A 21,437-nucleotide genomic window follows, 5' to 3' on the forward strand; every position below is an offset into this window, starting at 1 on the left:
TTACCAATTGAGGACAATATTTATTTAATATGTATCCATTTCGGTTCAACATGTTACCAATTGAGGATATCATCTTAGCACATTAATACACGAATGCATATTATGTTAGCATTTAAGTATCAGATGTCACCATTTCATTTTAATATGTCACCACGTTAATTCAATATTATAATTTAACATATCACCACTTCAGTTCAACCTGATACCATTTAAGTAGAACATGTTACGTATCAATATAACCACCCAAAATTGTTCATATACAACATATATAACTGGTTACATATTCCTTAAAAGTCATAACACAGATCTATCAACAATCAAATACAACTGCTAGCATTAGCAGAACTATTAACATAACAAACGAAAATGGTCACATATTATAATCATCATTCAATCGTTAATATTGGGTTTTGTATACAACCTAATTGGTAACATCATCTTCCAAATTGATAACATAATACTACTAATTTCCTAACAAAATCCATATTTTTGAAGTTTATTCAAAAATAAGAAACAAAACCCATAAAAAGAACAAATTTTTTTCAGTTTCAATCAAATTTAAGATACCAAATGCTATAATAATTAAAATCAATACATTTTGAAAATTTATACAAACAATGATCATTAAAATGTGATTTTAGGGCCTTCTCTTCATTTGTGATTTACTTGCAACTAATTCTTGTAGATGAAGATGAAGATGGAGTTTTTGGTCTAGATTTTTGGGCAAAAATTAATCTTGTTTTCTGGATTTGATTCGAATAAATGACGTTTGGAATGAGAAACAACGAAAAGTTTGTAATAGGAAAGGATTAAAAGATTTGAATTTTATTTTTTGAGATTTTTAATTTTTTTTCCAGTAGAGTTTTCCAGGAATTGAAAAGGGAGGATGATTAATGAAAGAAAGAGAGAGGGAGAAAGATATGAAAATGTGAGATGTGAGGTAGTTGGTGGTTAGAGTAAAGTGTGTGTAGTACAAATTTTTTGAAAAATTGTCATTGTATAGGCCTGTGAAGCTGCATACCTACTACCGTGTACTAGTGGTAGGCTATTTTTTTACTAATTAAACTCCCCAACCCATTTTCAGCTACATGACCCATATTGTACAATGTGATATCAAAATATTTTTTTTGATAAAATGTAAGTATATTAATATAAAAAAAGTGTCACCATACAAAGGAAACGGGCCATAACATCATGCGAAAAAGGAATTGGGCTCGTTCCTAAGCAAAACAAATAAGACTAATTGAATGTTAATATATGCGTCACTGAGATTAACTTCGGGCCGGATTAAATTGGGAATGTGGTATTTAGTATTTACGGGTACATAAATGGTTCTATAAGACCAATTTATCAAAAAGACTAGCCCAATAACTCAAAACGTAATTAAAATAGTTAATATAATTGTATAAAAAAATTATTTTAGTTACATAATACTCCGTATTATAATTTCATAACTTGCACATTTGTATATGTCCGTATTCATCCTAAGATGTCGAGTTATCAAAATAAAATTAAAATGTAAATTCTTACCTTTTATAAAAGTGGCTAAGGGCACTTACTATTCCCATGATGAATAGTTGAACTTCTTTTGGGGGGGTTTGGTTGGCGAGTCTGTTTGTTGGGCACAATTTCAGTCCACTACTCACTCATTCCTTTTGGGCCTTTTCACTCCTGAAAATTTTACGATTTCAGTGTACTACTCACTCCTTCTTCATCTTTGTCAGCCGTCCGTTGATTGCCTTTCTCATCTCCGCCCTCCTTTTTTTTTTTGCATTCACAACCACAACATCACACCATTCTTAGTAACTTTCTCATTTCTCATCCACTCATTCCATCTCACTCTCACTTCTCACACCTCAGAAAACCTGAATTTCCTCAAAGGTAAGCAGTTTTGTGGCCCAGTTTAAGTTGATGTTTCGGTTCGATTCCGTTAGTGTTAGGTATTGTAGCGATTTGGGGTTTTGTTATTGGTATTATTATTATTATTATTATTATTATTATTATTATTATTATTATTATTATTATTATTATTATTATTGGTTTTGTTACTATTACTGCTATTATTATTGTTGTTGTTGTTGTTGTTGTTGTTGTTGTTGTTGTTGTTGTTGTTGTTGTTGTTGTTGTTGTTGTTGTTGTTGTTGTTGTTGTTGTTGTTGTTATTGTTGTTGTTACTATTGTGGAGTATTATTATGTGTGTTAGCAACCATGAGTCCATGGGATGAAATACACACAAGGATTTGAGTCGTCCTATGTGAGATCGGAGATGCGTTCTAATCTGGATTTCAATTACTTATTCGGCATTCTCCTTTCTATTTTGGATATTAATTTGAAAAAAAATTCAAATTTCGGATGTTATTTGATGATTTTTGCAGGTTTTGATATATTTTGGCTTTGTGGGTTTTGCTTAATTTTTCAATCATGGCTACAAGTAATCACCTTTTCATTGTTTTATTGCTTTATTGCCACTGTTGTTTTCTGAAGTTTGATTGTTGTATAAAGATATGAAATTTTTGTTCTCAGAAGTTTCCCCCCAATCATTTGTTTACCTTTAATTAATTGAAGTACTTGTCACAAAGAACATACTCACTCCGTCCCAATAATTTGTTTACCTTTTAAAATTATTTGTGGGGAGTATTTTAATCAAAGTTAAACAAATGATTTAGACGGAGGCAATTTGCATACCCGACTTCATTTTATATCCGATCATTATAATGCAATCAAATATGTGGTTCTGCATGCTCAGACGGGAAGTATATTGCAATAAATATTGATCTTTTTCGTCCACAATCAATGTAGATCAAATTATGAGCTGCAAGTATTTTCCCTTCTCTTTTATGCTCTATTGTATCAGGTCGTTCAACCTGTTTTTTCAATCGATACTGGGACATGTGCGTGCTGAACCTTTGTAAAAGTTCAAGGAAGCATTTGAGAAAGCTTTGAATGGGGGTGAAGGATTTTCTGATGCTGCTTGCAGCCTTGTAGGTTGCAAGCAGTCTGCTTTAGATTTTTTTGATGTGGGATGTGCTGGTAATTTTTTTTTTCTCCATAATCAATTTGGGAAGGATAAATCTTTTGTTTGTATAAGGGTCATGTTAGGCATTTACTATATGCACACCTCCTCTTGTATATTGTTAAAAATAGTAATCTAGAAAATTCTTGTAGAGTTTAGATATCTAGCAAACTATAAGAAAAATCTAGAAAAATAGAGAGTTATGTACACAGTTAGCTACTTTGTAGAGTTTTCTTTCAAAATGTACAAGTGATTTGTCAATGATCTTTGGAACCGGTCAGAGATAAATTTTATCTCATCAATCAAACGAAGGATCCCCTCGAAAGCTACATGAAGATGGCAATAATAGGACGAGCCGAATTGTCAGTTGCTGTTTTGAGATCCCTAGTTTATAAGAAAATTATTTTTCTTTGGTTTCCATTAGATTTGTTTTCGATTATACCTATCCTTTGTAAGTGTTGTATGACGTTCTATTAATGAATTGTTCTTTTCTTTAAAAAAAAAATCATCCATGTACTACTATAAATATCAATGTAAACCTCATTTAGAGGCGTATAGCCATGGCTCCAACCATGGAGGTCTTAAGATCTCACCATATCGTCTCCCCCAAATATTATGTAATAATACGAATTCAATACATAAATAAAATTATCCATGTTGAGAATATCGTGCTCACAATACTTCAGCTGCCAAAATTCCAACATATATGATCAAATTTTTTGATGCATTCAAGTAGTCATGCAGATTCTTTATGATAATTATCATGTGCGAGAGGCCTCTTTTTTTTGGTGTCAATATATACATGTAGTAGGATCTCATTTGTTTCAAGAACAAAAGATATTCTTTTATCGAGTTCATATTCTCCCTTAAAATTGAATTATTATATGGATTTTGTCATGTTGAGCCATTAAAAGCTTGTGAGAAGAGAGTTTTACTTTCCTTGCAGAGATTATGTGGTTGAACAAGCAAATTGGGATACTTCTAAAGTGAGGGTGAAGTTTGTCCATGCTTTAGGTGAACACATCGCCTCTGTTCGTGCTGCTAAGCTGGGTGAACCTATATTCCGTTTTGAGGTATGTAGTTATTGGTTCAGTTGGTAAGACTTAAACTTTTTTGCCTTCCACTCTCTTTTTCTGAATAATGATATATCTTGATTGTGACACTATAAATTGTTTGATGGATGTCATGACAGACATTCATTTATTATTTATTGGAATTTGTATGATATAAATGTGATTTAGTTGGAAAACAAGAGTCAATAATCTGAAATTACACAAAACCTTCAGGATATATGTAATCCTAAATCAGGGTGAGTTATGTACTTGTAAATTAGGTGTTTGTTCCTATTGAGAGATTATCAGGAGGTGAAGAAACCAGAGAGGTAGTACATGTGGTTCCCATCGAGAACAAGAATTCCGGTGAGCCACGAAAAATGCCTAATGGGAAGAAGTCCTCCAAGCCTCCGTGGCCTTCTAAAGGTCCGGTGCTGACTATATCTGACCTTAAGTTGGTGAAAGAGCTGACAGAGCTGGCTGCCAGGAAACATACTAGGATTGAGCTGATCAAGGCTTTGTGGAAGATGAAAGAGTCCAAGCGGTCGACTTCAAGCATTAGCATGCCTGCTATGATTACGACTGCTCTTTTTTTCCACGTCTTAATAACTCAAGGTACGTTGCTGCTTTCACCATCTTTCTTCTATTAATCTTGAATGTTTCTTATTCAGAAGCATGTCAAACAACTACATATTGATACGTTAATACGTACTCCCTTGACTTAGAAAGAAATACCAATAAAAAATATGGAAACAATTGGTTAAATCTGGTTGGTGATTAAGTGGAATTATTGTTGCAGGCACGTTCTCTGGAAATAACGCAAGAAAACAAGTTGTGGAGTCTCCTTCCAGCTATGTTAAGGGAGGGCTTGGTTCCATTTCAAGTCTTGAACAACGCCCCCACAAATAAGATAAAACAGACTTCATCTCTATCTTTCAGGTGAGTTGTTTGCTATGGCTATGTTTCACGTCTTTATTTTGTCATGTTAACTATTATCAGAACTGACACCTTTTTCGTGTTGCAGTAATTCAGAGCAGCCTTTGAGCTCAAGCCATCATCGGAAGGAGGGAGTTGAGGTGAGATAGATTTTTAGAGTTATTCGGAGGGTACATCTGCCTACCCCTTTTTTTATGGATCAACTGCTTCTCTAATGGCTACGTGCGTGTAAATATGCTGAGAGTTGTCATTGGGAGGTTGTGTATATAGATGTGTACCTTGTAATGACCAAGGTTGCAGCTTTTGGCAGCGTCTTTGTGTTAGGTTCGTATACCTATTATTAGACTCTTCTAATGGTGAACAAATTAACATATTAATATGTGTTCTTTAGATCTAGTGCATGCATAACTAAATAAGAGATGAAATAAGAAAAACAATGTTCCTTACATTGTTATTTTCGGATTTTGGGCACAAGTAAGGTCTCCTACCTTCACTTGTTCTTGAGCTATTATAAGTATTAGGATGATCCTCCAAGACTCTATATTAGGAGCCCTCCATTTGATTGCACCCAAGATTTAATCCTTATCACTACTATATAATATTTGCTAGATATTTATTTAGTAGTCTACCTTAAAAATGACTACTAATACTCATATATTACATTAATAATATTAGTAGTATTTTTGAACAATTTGGATTAAAACTTCTCAAGTTTTTGGAGAAGGAAAAATAAGTATGAGAGAGGTTTTGCATGTGTATACATTTTTAGAGAAAGGTAGAGTAATAAAATAAGAAGAATAAAATTCTTCTACACTACTCCTACCATCCGTCCAAATGCTCTCATATATAGCGTTTTGGTCTTCTCAATTTGTCTTATACAATATGCTTTTGTTTGTAGGTAGTAGGCTATGATTAAAGCATGTCATAAGATGTTGGAGCATCTTTCCAACAACAAAATGACAAAACCAAAAACTCCACCATCTTCACACTTTGGACGGTACACTTGTGCCTATATGGGTCCATTTTTGTCTTATAATATTTATCTCATAAATGCTTATAAGTCTTATGTTTAATTATCTTACATAATTAAATATTAATTTGATCATACAACAATTGTGTGACAAATTAATAAATATATATTCACTCAACTTATTGAGTAACATTTTATCATTATATCAACATATAATGAGTCCCATAATAGCTAGTTAGTTAAATTTACAACCTCTTGTAAATGTAAATAACTAAATACCTCTACCTCGAAATATTAATAAAACTTCAATATAATTTAGTGAATTAATATATTAATCCACTACATCGAATCTTATGTAATCGAATTACAATAAGATACATATTTCCTCTCATAAGTATAAATTATTCTTATTTAATGAATTAATTAACTTGTACCAATATACAACTAATTAACTTTACTGACTAGGGCATCATCCTATAGGTGTGACCTTAAGGGATCAACTGACCACCACCGTTCTACGATAGTAACGTCAAACTCTAGCATGCCAATCGTTACCGATTAATGTTGATCAGTTGACTATTTAATTTATCATCCCTTTCGTATTCTTATAATCAGATTTAATTATGATTTTAAATCATGTGATCGTACTATTGTTGAGGACACATACTTCAACAATTTCCCACTTGTCCGAGACAAGTGTGCGTCACCAATTCTCTTGTCCTATTACAATCTCACACGCAATGCATGGTGTCTTGCATGTCGTACTTGCATTTGATCATATCTTGAGTGGTTTTCTCGATCTGGAGAGTAACTGTCTGACCGGAATTATCTACCGTAGATACCTTCCGAGCGTGGCCACGCATTTTCAGTTTACTACTCCTCGAGTGGCCCTGAGATTTTAAACAACCCTGACAAGGGGGTGGACAATTCCTATCGCAGTATTCCCTTCGTATAGCCACAGTTCATCATGACCCAAAATATACTCATTTGACTTCAGTTACGACAGTCGTAGAGTATAAATCAAAGCCAATCAGAAATTTGTGCCAACTTGGGCGAACAGTCTCTAGTCAAAAGAATTGATCATAAGAATACTATAACAACTCTTGCCACGACCAGGCTTTATAAAAATTACTAGAACTCTATAAGCGGTCACTGCCCGACAGAGTGTCTCATACAGTCTGCCTATGTGATCGACTAGTCATCCCTTATGACCCTATGGCACTTGAACTTGCCATCTATCGACTCACACTCTAGTCACTAGGAGACGTCACCTCATATAAGTGACTAGGGGCCAATACTATGTTAATCCAGTTCACTTTAATAGGGTTTAACGTTGTCCTTACAACCTATTTGGATATAACAAAGTAATAAAAAAGTTTTTAATAAAACTCAAACGATGAATGCATTATCACATATGTAAAATTGATACCATATCAATTACTACATAATCTATAATCCATACTTATTATTGTATATAACTATGCATCTCAACTCAATTGAAATGGTATGACTTATCATGCTTAGCCTATGAAAAGGCCTTGGTTAGCAAATTTCAGCAATACTTTGCACTTTCCCTAACCTTACTATATACTATTTCCCATTCTTGTGTATAATCTTGTATTATAAGAATTTCTTTGAGTACGTGTCTAGATCCAATCTGGACATAGGCTCTCTTGCCTTTTAATAACTCCCACTGTCCTCACAGTATGTAGGGATAAGAACTTCGGTTATTGGAACGAACTACCATAGTTCTTCCAATTTATAAAACTGAATCCTAATTTCATCCCTTTCTTCTTGCATGTCTTATTATTGTACGTGTACTCAATTTCTGTTGTGTATATCTCTTGTTCAACTGCCTAGGATATTTCTAGCAGGTATCCTCCTTAATAAATATAGCCAAGATGGTTCTCTAACCATTCTTTTGTGTTTAGAATATGGTTTTTGTGTAACTCCTTGCACATAAATCCATCTCAATTCTATATGCTCAACTTCATATCTTTAGTACTTCCTGAGTACTAACTAATGAACTATATGGCTATATAGAGACTTCTCTCAAAAATTCAATTTGTAACTTTTTGTCATACTCCAAGTATATGAAATTTAAGAATGGTGATACATCTTAGCGTAATGAATTAATTCCGCAACGGAAGCATGTGGATTCAATTTCTATATGTTCAATACTTTTGAACTTGTCAAGATTCTTATTAACATAAGAATTTTCATTCAACGCTAATATCCTCTTAGAACTATTTTTATAGGTCTGGATACCTTAAGGATGTATTATTCTTCTCCTAAGTCTTCCATCATTCGACATGATCAATATGTCCCTTACATATAAGACTAGTAACACCATATTCCTCCCACTAAACTCCATGTATAAACTACTCGACAAATCGAGAAAAGTTTATCACATGATCAAAACATACAATTCAACTCTTTGACATCTACTTAAGATTTCTTCTTAAGTTTTCATCCTACGTTAGGATAGTTGCGATTTTCAAAAACTCATGCTAGATGATTTTAAAATCCAACTGTCAAATTATATCCGAATTCAATGAGGCGTTGTTGTTGCGTGCAAAACCCTTTGCCACCAACCAACCAAGCTAAATAAACATTTTGATGTTTATGCTCATTTCGGGCTTTTGCGGAGTTGAAACTAGATAAAGCATATTAATAAGTTACAGGCTTGTTACTTTCAAAATAACATGACTCTTGTCCACTTTAGAAATCGAATAAATAATAACTGATTTTGACCACGAAGGAACATCTTCCTACGTTTTATTCTCAGTTTTGTGGCTCTTGAACATTTTCTCCCACTCTATCTTTAAGAACTAATCCTCTTTTCTTAATAGACAGCATCACGAGTCACAAACCCTTTGTTCTCGTGATCATGTAGGCAAAAATGAGCACATGTTTACTATAGAAACAAGCTAAAATTTAGGTACCATGCCTAACCATATCTCATATGATTTGTACTTGATTGCTTTAACTATGTTTTTGTTTTAGTGGAATAAATAAATAAATATTAGACAAATTGTGATAGAAACTACTTCCAACTTTATAGTAAAGATTCAATCATATCGTATAGGATTCTTTGTAACTTTATAATACACCTTATCTTGATAGGGTGTGATTATGAAAGTGATCTTGTGATACGATATCACACTCTTTTTGGTGCAAATAAAAGTCTTCACTTTATTGTTCCCTATTTTAACAAAGTACTAATAATTTGGTTTTATAATCTGTAGGTTTTAATATCTTTTAAACATTCATTCAACTTATTCAAAGAATTTCTCTTCATACCTCATTAAGTGGATACTAAGTATTTACCTAATCCATTGGTAAAAGAGAAGAAGTATTAATGATCTTCTCAGATTGAAAATATTTTTTACCATACACATTGAAGTGTAATTCGGTGAATAACTTATTCTATTCGCTATACCTTTCAAGAAAAGTCACGAAACATCTTGCTTTGAATACAAGATTTGCACACACCAAAAGATTCCCAATCAAATGGTTTGGGAGACTGGTCAAAACTAGTTTCTTAATGCGATTTTCAATCGAGAATTGAGAAATGATAGGGGTTACCAACTTGAGTCTTGTATATATGACATTTATTTCTAGTTTGAATATAATTACCTTGATTTGTATGGTCTCACCATAAACTTAGTCGTGGTATGTAAGATTACAACTCTTGTTTTAATTGCATAATGGTAAAACCCTTTACCTTTTGTGCAAAAACTCAAATTATATTCTTATTTAGAGATATTGTACATCATAATAATTATTGAGGTAAATTTCTAAATACAAAACTAAAATGAGTACACGGTAACACTTATATGTCCATGGATGAAATGACAACTACCCTAGTTCCATTCATGTGAATTTCTGAACTTATTCTTGCTAGTCGTCACACGATAATGCCAAATATTATGATGAAATCCACAAATTTGTATCAAATACTCATGATGTGGTAATTGGCAAGAATCCAATGTCAATGTCATAGATATTCAAGAAGGAATATGTTGGAGTCACACGACCAACTTCCTTGATCTTTACTTATTGGGGTTTGTATCTATTTTAGTGTCTAACACCTTCTCTTCCGAGCCTAGTTCTATCCTTAACAATTAAAATAGGTACTTTACTTCTTATTGCTCCCACTCACTTTAAGAATTTCTACTTGATGAAGACTTATCTTCATGTAAATTCCTAGTTAATCCTTCACAAGGATGAACTCTATTGTGATATTTGGTCAATCAAAATTTCTAACAAATTAATTTACCAATTTAACATTGTCATGTTCTTAACAACTTAAGTGCTTGATGACAAGTGTTTAGGTTGAGCAATAAGACTTTTGAACCATGGACGCATAGAAGATATAATCAAAATATATTTTGACTAATCATTACCCCTAGTCATATTTCTTCATAAGAAATCATACAAAGGTATGTTAGGAATTTTAAGATGCTAATCTTATATGACATAGGACAATTCCTATGGAGTTCTATGGAGTAGAACGATTCCTATGGAGCTAGTCCACAATCTATGATACGGTTCATTATTAGAAAGAGATTTTTTGTCGTTAGCAATAGTGGTTTAGCGAAGACCCGTGTATAATATTTCAATACCGTATTGTACTTATATGAAATTTAGATTCATGGGCTCCTACTATTTGGTAAGGCTAAGTCTCAATCTTTTAAAATGTGTGAGGCCGAGTCAATTTATTATCTATCAAATTTAAGTGAACTAAATTTCGAACTAACGATAATTATAATTGACACGGTCGAATACTCGATATAATAAAAAAATGCATAAGCAATAAATAAATTTTCTAGTATGGCCTTCCTAAAATTGAAAATCAAATAATCTATTACAAATTCGGAAACCAAGTCCTTTGGTCCCTTGAATCTTCAAGTAGCACGCCTCCCAAGAACACCGTCTTCGTCGGAACGTCTTTCCGAATGGCACCGTCTTGAAGAAACTCCGGAGTTACAAATAATAATAAAAATACATAGCTATTCCTATTATACATTTTTAAAATGAAAAACTAATAAAAAAAATAAAAGGGATACGAGATCACATTAAATTACAACCGAATCAATACTCCCTTTCATTACGGGTAATATCTATTAAAACTAAGGTCATACTAAGATAAAATTACATAATTCAAAATTATATAAATAAAATATGACATTCAACAATAAAATATGCAGCATTATAATATGTGTCTATCATGCCAAATTATGTGCCAAATCGCCCTATTTAACTTATATCGATTATATAACCCGGTTTTATGGAAATGCGTGATAATAACTTATTAAAATCACAAATCAATACTTAAATAAAATTTAAGCTCAAGTTAACTATCCTAACACTCTTATGTCTCAAAAAGTATTCATCACTCAATTTTTGACAATAATTCAACTTGATTTAATTGTATGCTCATTTTTGACCCTAAAATCATAACATTTATGAAATAAATCCAAATTAAATTACAATAATTTCAAAATTTAAATTTTAAATTTTTGAACATTCTTGAATATATCCATGACACTCATAATGTCAAAAATCATGGTTAAAATTTTCGAATTTATTTGAGAAAAATGTAGTTGCGATTTATCGGTTTTATCAAATAAAACATCTAAAATATACAAAAATTAATCCAATCAATTTTACAACTTTAGACCTGATAAGTGGGATATAAATTCAACCTAAAATAATTTTCTCCTGCCATGTAATTCGTTTTAGCTATTTATGCTAAAATACTCACTATTTATGCCATTTTTACACTAAAAATTCATAAATCATGCAAATGAATCAAGTTCATCTTAAATTTTACACACAATGAGTAAAATAGGTATGTGAAAACATATTAAAATTTCATGGCCTATTTCAAAGTTTAACTATATTTAACCATTTTACCTTCATTTAATTCATTTTTATCTCATAAAACTCATAAATCATGCAATATTAATCACATTAATACGAAATTTTACATAAAATAAGTAAAATATGCATGTGAGGTCATATAAAAATTTCAAGGTCAGAGACTTAGTTTAACTATTTTTAGCATTTTAATTTCCATTTTAGTCATAAAAATGTAATAAAACAACTAAAAATCATTAAAATGAGCAATAAAATACCATAAATCATAAAAATGACCTAAAAACATTTTAGGACCAGAATATATAACATGCATCAATATTTCGTGGCTTTATCTAATAAATCACAAATTTTTAGTTTTAATTAAGTTACTAATAACTCGAAAAAACTATAAATCGATTATCCATGCAACATCCTATGCTCTGATACCAATTGTTAGGTTCATATACTTATTATTAGACTCTTTTAATGGTGAATAAATTAACATATTAATATGTGTTCTTTAGATCTAGTGCATGCATAACTAAATAAGAGATAAAATAAGAAAAACAATGTTCCTTACATTGTTATTTTCGGATTTTGGGCACAAGTAAGGTCTCCTACCTTCACTTGTTCTTGAGCTATTATAACTATTAGGATGATCCTCCAAGACTCTATATTAGGAGCCCTCCATTTGATTGCACCCTAGATTTAACCCTTATCACTATTAAATAATATTTGCTAGATATTTATTTAGTAGTCTACCTTAAAAATGACTACTAATACTCATATATTACATTAATAATATTAGTAGTATTTTTGAACAATTTGGATTAAAACTTCTCAAGTTTTTAGAGAAGGAAAAATAAGTATGAGAGAGGTTTTGCATGTGTATACATTTTTAGAGAAAGGTAGAGTAATAAAAATAAGAACAAAATTCTTCTACACTACTCCTACCATCCGTCCAAATGCTTAATGCTCTCATATATAGCATTTTGGTCTTCTCAATTTGTCTTATACAATATGCTTTTGTGTGTAGGTAGTAGGCTATGATTAAAGTGTGTCATAAGATATTGGAGCATCTTTCCAACAACAAAATGACAAAACCAAAAATTCCACCATCTTCACACTTTGGACGGTACACTTGTGCCTATATGGGTCAATTTTTGTCTTATAATAATTGTCCCACAAATGCTTATAAGTCTTATGTTTAATTATCTTACATAATTAAATATTAATGTGAACATAAAACAATTATGTGACAAATTAATAAATATATATTCACTCAACTTATTGAGTAATATTTTATCATTATATCAACATATAATGGGTCCCATAATAGTTAGTTAGTTAAATTTACAACCTCTTATAAATGTAAATAACTAAATACCTAATGTAACCAATATTTGAGCATATTTAGTCCCCGAATTAGCCTCGTTCCTATGCTTTTTAGTGCATATTTGGGTCATTTACTATCTTTAGTCCTTTGTTTTGCATATTCTTTGAGGTTTTGTTTCCTTGGTAGGAGAGGAGTGCAAACCTTGCATTTTCATGGCAAAATAGAGCTAAATTGATCGAATCTAATGACCAAGCATCAAAGTGAAGACAGGACTAGAAGACCTTTGTAAATAATGTAGTAGATGGGCAATGATGAAGAAAATCCTTGCATCTCCGACAAGATCCCGGAGTATTGTTGGAAGAAAGAAAGAAGGAAAGAAGAAAAAGCTCACTGGACTGGAATACGCTCGTCCCACCTGCCTGGCCGCTCGTCCAAGAGCTCCACAATCCGCTCGTCCCACCTGCCTGGCCGCTCGTCCAAGAGCTCCACAATCCGCTCCTCCCACCTGCCTGGCCGCTCGTCCAAGAGCTCCACAATCCGCTCGTCCCACCTACCAAGCCGCTCGTCCTGACCTTTTGGACGCTCGGATTGTTCTCCAGTGCAGCCCGGCGTCTTCTTGTTCTACTCGAGATGCGCATATTTTCGAAAGACTAGCAAAAAGGAGACTCGGATCTTTCTTCGAGAGGAGCATTTCCTCAACTTTTCTTAAGTACTTAATCGTCATTTAAGCCCTTAGTAACCCTAATTCGTGCACCTAATCTCCATTATAAATACCCCATTATACTAATTAGATTATCATGTTCTTCTTATCAATCTTTAGTGTAGTTTATATTATTCTAATCTCTCTTTAATCTTGTAATCAACTTTTAATCAAGTATTAATACAAATCTCATTTCCTTAATTTCTCTATTGTTCATCCTTTATTATTGGGTAATTGAAGAATATTTGGGTTTATTTGGAGGATTGACAACCTTCCAACCATTCATCAAGTAATTCTATTATTCTTTGCTTATTATTTTGGAATCATAATTCTCTTATTCCCTTTTTAATTATTGTTAATCATCTTTACTTATTCATCATGTTTTGCTTTGTTGATATGATTGACAACCTTGTTAACATGTTAAACTTGATAATGAGTGAGTAGTTTCCTTAACTAGGGTTAATGGGGAATTAGGGGGAACCAACATGGGGGATGATTCATGCTTAATCTAATATGTTCACATAATTTATTTGCTTGCTTGTTGTGATCTCAACTTATGCACATGTTATGTTTGATGAAATGCGAGCCTATGAATCCTTGCATTTTTTACCCATCACTTACCTTTTTAATGAGACTTGTAAGACATAAACCAACTCTAGTCTCATTAGACCATGCATATAGTTGAGTAGGGAGGATTAAGTCGACTTGTAGGTGTTGTACAATCTAATCGATTCGGCTCCGGGACCCAAACCTTCCTAGGATTGTAAGATATAAACCAACTCGATCCTATCACAACAATAATTGCTTGCTTATAATTTGAGAATATGTTTGTATGATAAATTCCCATGAATCCCCTATGAACCCATGACACCCTAGTGCTTTTAATCAATTGTTTACATCTCATTTTAGTCATCTTGCTTGTTTACTTTTATTGTTAATTAGTTTAGTGATCTTCTTATCTCAACCCAAATTGTGACACCCCTAGACACCACTACTTGCAATCGAAAATCCTACATCAATACCCGTCCCTTGGGATCCGACCTTTACTTGCCTCTTTAATAATAGTAGAGTTGTTTGTGAAGTTATAAATATTGTTTTGGTCTAGGTGCTCCTAACGACAAGTAACCGAAATCTAAGCTCAAAGCGGACCGACCAAAAATGGCGCCGTTGCCGGGGACGTTGTTAACTTGATTTGATTTTCTTTGATTGTTATTAGTTGTGTCTTTCTTTGCCTTGGGGAAGTAAAACTCCTTAAGGTTTGTTCTAATTGTTTTCGAGTTGTTTGATATTTTGCATGTCTAGAAGATCACAAGGTAACTTGTTACCCATTGATCACGAAATTGAAAGGACTTTGACAACCAATAGAAGACTTGCTAGAAGTATTTTGAGAGGTATTGGTGATGGTGTAGATATTCAACCAAATACTATTGAGTTCATCAACCCTTTTGCAAGAGAAGGTGAGGAGAACCCAATACAAAATCAACCACAAAATCAACCCACAATGCCTAAGTTTTCATCACATTCCGTACCAACCGAGGAGAACCTACCCAATGGTACTCCCACACCACAACACTTAACCGGAAATTTTATTGCAAAATCCGCATTTATTCAATTAGTCGAAAGGAGCCAATTTGGGGGGATGCCTAGTGAAGACCCTCATTCTCACATGGAGACTTTTTGCGACTATTGTGATGCGATTTCACAAACCGGAGTGACTCAAGACCAAATTCGATGGGTCTTATTTCCCTTTTCTCTAATTGGTACCGCGAAACAATGGTTAAAGAGCCTTGATAAGGCTACTCTTGAAATTGACTCTTGGAAGAAGTTGGGTCTAGCTTTCTACAAAAAGTTCTACCCTCCGGAAAAGACTAACATGCTAAGAGCCCAAATCACGGGTTTAAGCAAAGGGACGAAGAATCTTTGTATGAAACTTGGGAGCGATTCAAAGGAAATTGTCGCTCATGTCCTCATCATGGACTTAGCGAGTGGTTCTTGGTACAACAATTTTGAAATGGTCTTTATGAAGACTCCCGAAACATTCTCAACATGGGATCAAATGGTATGTTCACCGAAGTTGACGATAATCAAATTTGGAACAAGATTGAGGAAATGGCGGCCCATAATTCACAATATAGTATACCTCACAAGGCTACTAGAGGAGGAAAGCATAAAGTGGACTCTATTACTCAACTGGGTGCTCAACTTAGTGCTCATATTGATACCATCAACTTGAAGTTCGAAAAGGCTATGGCTAAGCTTGAAGAAGCCTCAAAATCACCAAAGCAACATGTTAATGCCATGGTAGCATCTTCATCGATTCCAAATGGAATATGTGAGAATTGTGGAACTTTGGGACATTACCAAAGTGAATGTAAGGGAACAAGTGAGCAAGTGAATGCTTTTCTAGCATACAAAAGTGGTACCCCTTATTCCAACTATTATAATGAAAACACCAAATTCCATCCAAATCTCTCATACAAAAGCCAAAATGTTCAAAACCCTCAACCGACATACACCCCACCTCCAATGAGAAACCAAAATCAAAGATCCTTTTACAACCAAAACCAAGGTTACCAAAATCAAATTCCATACAATCAACAAAATGACCAAGGTTTTGATGTTCAAAAAGCGGTCCTCCAAATGCAAAAGATTCAACAAGAATTTTTCACTCAAATGGAAAAAGATAGCCAAGCAAAAGACATCACCATCAACAACATCCTAGCCCACACAAAAATGTTGGAAACTCAAATGACCCAACTAGCATCTTCAAGCTCTCAAAGACAAAAGGGGCAATTACCACCTCAAAGTAATCCTCCAAGACATGAAACGGTTAGTGCCATCCACTTGAGGAGTGGTACAAGATATGAAAGGCCAAAGAAGCAAGTTGAGGATGAGGTTGTAGAGGCTAGTGACAAGGAAAGAGTTGTGCAAAACTCTAGGGAAGAAGAACCCACCAATCAAGAAGTTTCAAAGAAAAATGAAGAAAAGGCCAAAGAGAAGGAGCCCATTGTGATTAGACTTCCATTCCCGAGTCGTCAAGCTAAGCCTAAGTTTGATGACCAACTTGGAAAATTCATGGAGATTGTGAAGAATTTAGAAGTCTCGATTCCTTTCAAGGAATTGATCAATCACGTTCCAGCCTATGCAAAATACATGAAGGACATCCTTACAAAGAAGAAATCAATCCGGAAGGTTGAAACTATTGCCTTCACTAAGGTAAGTAGTGCCATCCTTCAAGGGAGTTCACCTCCAAAGCTCAAGGATCCGGGAAGCTTCTCCATTCCATGCACTATTGGTGACACTACAATTAACAAAGCTTTATTTGACCTTGGGGCAAATGTTAGTGTCATGCCATATTCGGTTAGCAAGAGGCTAGGAATGGGAGAACTCAAATGCACCAACATCACGCTTCAAATGGCAGATAGATCAACAAAGACACCTTTAGGGGTATGGGAAGATGTTCCCGTGAGAATTGGAAAATTTTTCATCCCGGTGGATTTCGTTATTGTTGACATGGAAGAAGACTCCAACAATCCTATTATCTTAGGAAGACCTTTCTTGCACACCGCGAGAGCGGTGATCGATGTGAAGCATGGAGAGCTCACCCTTGAAGTGGGAGATGAAACCATTACTTTCAATTTTGACAAGACCATGAGAGCTCCCCGATTGCATGAGCCATGTTTTATGGTTGATCACTATAGCCGGAAAGATGATAGGAAGAAGTTAGAATTTCAATGGAGAAAGAAAGTGGATGATGCCCCCATCAAAAGAACAAGGAAATTGCAACAATGAGAGCTTGAAAAGCTCACCCATGACAAGTGAAGAAGAAGGCCTCATTGGCCAAGACAAGAAAGAAGGAGAGTTGTCTTTATCAACTCAAGACTTTTTTGGTGAGCAAGTAGATGAAGTATGCAGTCTTTGGGATGATGAGTTTGAAGGGATATTCAATCCCTATATTGGTAATGCTATGACCCAAGACCATCATGGAGAACAACAAGTGCAAAGATCTATTGAGTATCTTTATCATGATAATGAGCAAGCTTTCGACTACTTCTTCAAGGTGTTGATTAACATCAACAACACCTTGAACATGCCCCCTTGACATCTCACATTGGATGAGAGTTTGGTGGAGTCCTTTCTAAACCACCATTTGTAAATACTCTAACTCCCTAACTTGCATTTCAATTATTCTATTGCATTTTTGTCATTTTTGGATTTACATTTTTGTGCCTTGATCAAGATATTCATCATTTTGAGAGAAGTGAGGGAGGGACTTATGAATTTATTGTTGTGTAGTTCTTAGACTTAGTGTGGGGATAGCAATTGCCTAGGCTATTCATGCCTTTATAGTGCCCCTACAATGAAGAACACAAGAAACAAAGAATGAAATGACACGGGTTACGAAGCACCCACGGATGGACCTGAATCCGTGAGGTCAAGGAAGAATCTGAGCGGCCTGAGGGATAATCCGCTCATCCTGAAGAAATCTGAGCGTCCAAGCCATCAGACGCTCGTCTCGTGAAGCTGCAGAAATTAATATTTGGGTCTGACTGTTAATCCGAGCGTCCCAGCCAGAAAGACGCTCGTCTCAGTCTGGACGGTCGTCCATCAAGAAAGACGCTCGTCTTTTTACTGCCAAATTCTGGGATTTCTCCCTGGAAAGGAATTCGAGCGTCCTAAGCAGAAGACGCTCGTCTCAGCTGAAGGAATCCGCTCGTCTTTTCTGCGGTCCGCTCGTCCTGTGGCGTCTTTTTTTGAACCATTTTTTGAGGAATCCGAGCGTCCTGACCCCTGGTCCACTCGTCTCCCCCTGCAGAAGCAAAATTAACGGGCCTTTTGAAAACCCTCCTCTCCCATTCATTCTCATTTCTTCAAAATACAAACACTACCCAATATCCCAAAACCCCAAAACCCTCATCCTCTCCCTGAACAACAACAAATTCCCTCAACCAAATTCAACCATATCAAATCCAAACTCCCTCACAACAAAAATTAATCACTCCTTTTGCAATAACAAGTGATTCAAACACCAAAATCTTCAAGTTTTGAGTCGATTTTTAGGATACAAAGCAACATTCATTCATCCTAAATCGATTTGGGCATTACTAGAAATTGAAGATTCCAATCTTTCATTGGTGAAATAAAGCAAAGGAGAATGGCAAGAACAAAAGGTGGAAACAAGGCACCCCAAAAGAAGGCACTTTCCAAAAGGCAATTAGCTCTTCAAGCAAAACAAGTATCAAATGCATTGGTAGTCCATGAGGCAAGGTTGGAGGTTCAAGAACAAAATCCCCCTATGGAAGCTACTACTTCAACTCCGGTCATTGAACAATTATCCGAAGGTAATTTTCACTTCCGACTCTCATAGGGAGAAATTCATTCTCTTTGCTAAGAAAATCATCATGCCTACTAAGTTTATTTGTGAAGATGCATTGTCAAAGTTGGGTGTCCTTGAACAAACTAAGACCTTTTTCGAGTCTATGGGGTTAAGTAAATTGTTTACAATGCAAGAATTGACATACCCCTCACTTACCTTGGAGTTTTTGAGCTCTTTGAAAGTCACAAGGGTGGAGACTCGAACCGTCATTGAGTTTCGTCTTGAAAATGTTGATAGATGCTTATCTTATGACGAATTGGGTAAGATATTTGGCCTTAGTGATAGTGCAAAATTTACAAAGATGCCTACCAAGTATGACCCCGCTCCTCTTTGGATGGCAATTTCCGGAAGGAATTCACACGTTTTCATGATTGTCGTGCTCTCTTAGGCCACCATCCGGGCATTAGAGTATGGCATAAGGTCATTGGGAATAATTTGATAGCTAGAAATGACACAAATCATCTTACCAAACTCGATTTTATTCTTCTTGAGTCGGCTTTGAACATTGGGAGAGAATTTACCAAGCCATATAATGCTTTACAACTTTTGGTTGATCGATGACTTAATATTGATTGTGGCAAAGAAGACACGACCTTTATTGCCAATGGAGGACTAGTTACCTTTTTGGCTAATCATTTTAACCGGGATTTCAACAAGAACAACACTTATGCACCGGTAAAAGGTGGCCATCTAATCGATTTGCCCACCATGATTCTAAAGTATAAGTGGGTCGAGAACGATACTCTTGACAACAAGTTTGGGTGGTTGACAAATGAAGCTAGATCCTTCACTTTGCCTAGCAAAATTTGCCGATTGAATGTTCACCGACCAAACTACCTTCTCCCACTCTCTGAAGAGACTGAGTATATCATTCAACACCAAGGGGACGAATTTGCCGAGCCCTCCTCCTCCATTATCACCCCACCTTACCCATTTGAGTACCACGAGTTCAACGCCAAAGATACCAAGGCGGGAAATGATTACTTGACTCTACTCATGAGGGAAATGCATAAACAAGCTTACAATGATAGAGTTGATGCCTACAAGGCCCAATATACGCCCCTCCTACATCTAGCTAGGCAAGGACTTCTTGATCCATCTTGTCCTTTGCCTAGTTGGGCGGATAGAGAAGCATTCTTTCCTAGCACTTTTAGTGGTGGTAGACTGGGTGGAGAGGAAATGGTTGTTGATGAGAGTGGTAACCAAGAAGGAGAAGAAGAAGTTCAAGAAGAAGAGGAAAGTGAGTAAGAACAAGGAAGTGAAAGTGAGAGTGGACATGATTCCACATCTATGGAGGTTGATGAAGCCTCAAGCGAGGAAGATGATGATAATGATGATACGATGGGTGAGGACTAGCAAAATTTTGGAGGCTCCTACATTCTTACACCTCCCTTATGGTTTGTCTACTTCTCTTGTTTTTCTTTTATCTTGATCATTTTGAGGAGTCCTATCAACATTGGAGGACTAACACCTTGGCATCATTAAGGTCTTCATTTTTATTGTTCTCGACTTGAAAAATCCAAAATGACAATTTTTAGTTTCATTGCATGCATTGCATTCCATGTGCATAAATGATGTGAACATTATTTGCGCACATTTAGTCCCCTAATTGAACCTATTTTGCATACTTTTATAACATTTCATGACCATTTTATCCGTCAAATCCTTCCTATTTGCTTTCCTAGTGCATTTTATATGTTTTGTAGGAAAGGAGATAATAAGGCGGAAATTCCCGTCTTTCGTGCATATTTGGAAGCTTGTTGACGATATTTGATGGACTAAGTATGAAAAGGAGGCAAGAATGATGACCAAGGAAGAAGAAATAAAGAGTATATAGAAGCATCTTAGGCTTAAAAGCAAAAAGAAAGGGAATAGCAGCTCAACCCACGCGGGTCAAGCCTATCTGGAGCAGGATACTGATGAACCCGCTCGAGTCAATTTCAACCCGCTCGGGTTGAGGCTCAGGATGCTCATATTTCGCTCGGGACGGGCGTATTCCTGGACAGGAAACTTTTCCTTGCTACGTGAACCACAATCCGCCCGTCTTCATGCCCAAGACGCCCGGATTCCAAGGCAGCACAATTTCGTCTTCTTCAAGCCTCAATGAAAGATGCCCATCCTTCGAAAAATACCGGCGTTTCCCTGCTCAAATCTAAAAAGTGTAATTACTAATTTAGCCTTAGTTAAC

General features: G+C 35.1%; 1 non-coding gene across 1 annotated transcript; it reads right to left on the reverse strand.

Moving 5' to 3' along the window:
• Positions 1–15,745: 15,745 nt before the first annotated feature.
• On the reverse strand, positions 15,746–15,851 carry LOC141635292 (small nucleolar RNA R71). Its single transcript, XR_012539991.1, has one exon. It is a non-coding gene; the product is annotated as a small nucleolar RNA R71 (small nucleolar RNA).
• Between the last annotated feature and the right edge of the window lie 5,586 nt (positions 15,852–21,437).

Source organism: Silene latifolia, chromosome Y, assembly GCF_048544455.1.
Source record: "Silene latifolia isolate original U9 population chromosome Y, ASM4854445v1, whole genome shotgun sequence".
Lineage (NCBI taxonomy): Eukaryota > Viridiplantae > Streptophyta > Magnoliopsida > Caryophyllales > Caryophyllaceae > Silene > Silene latifolia.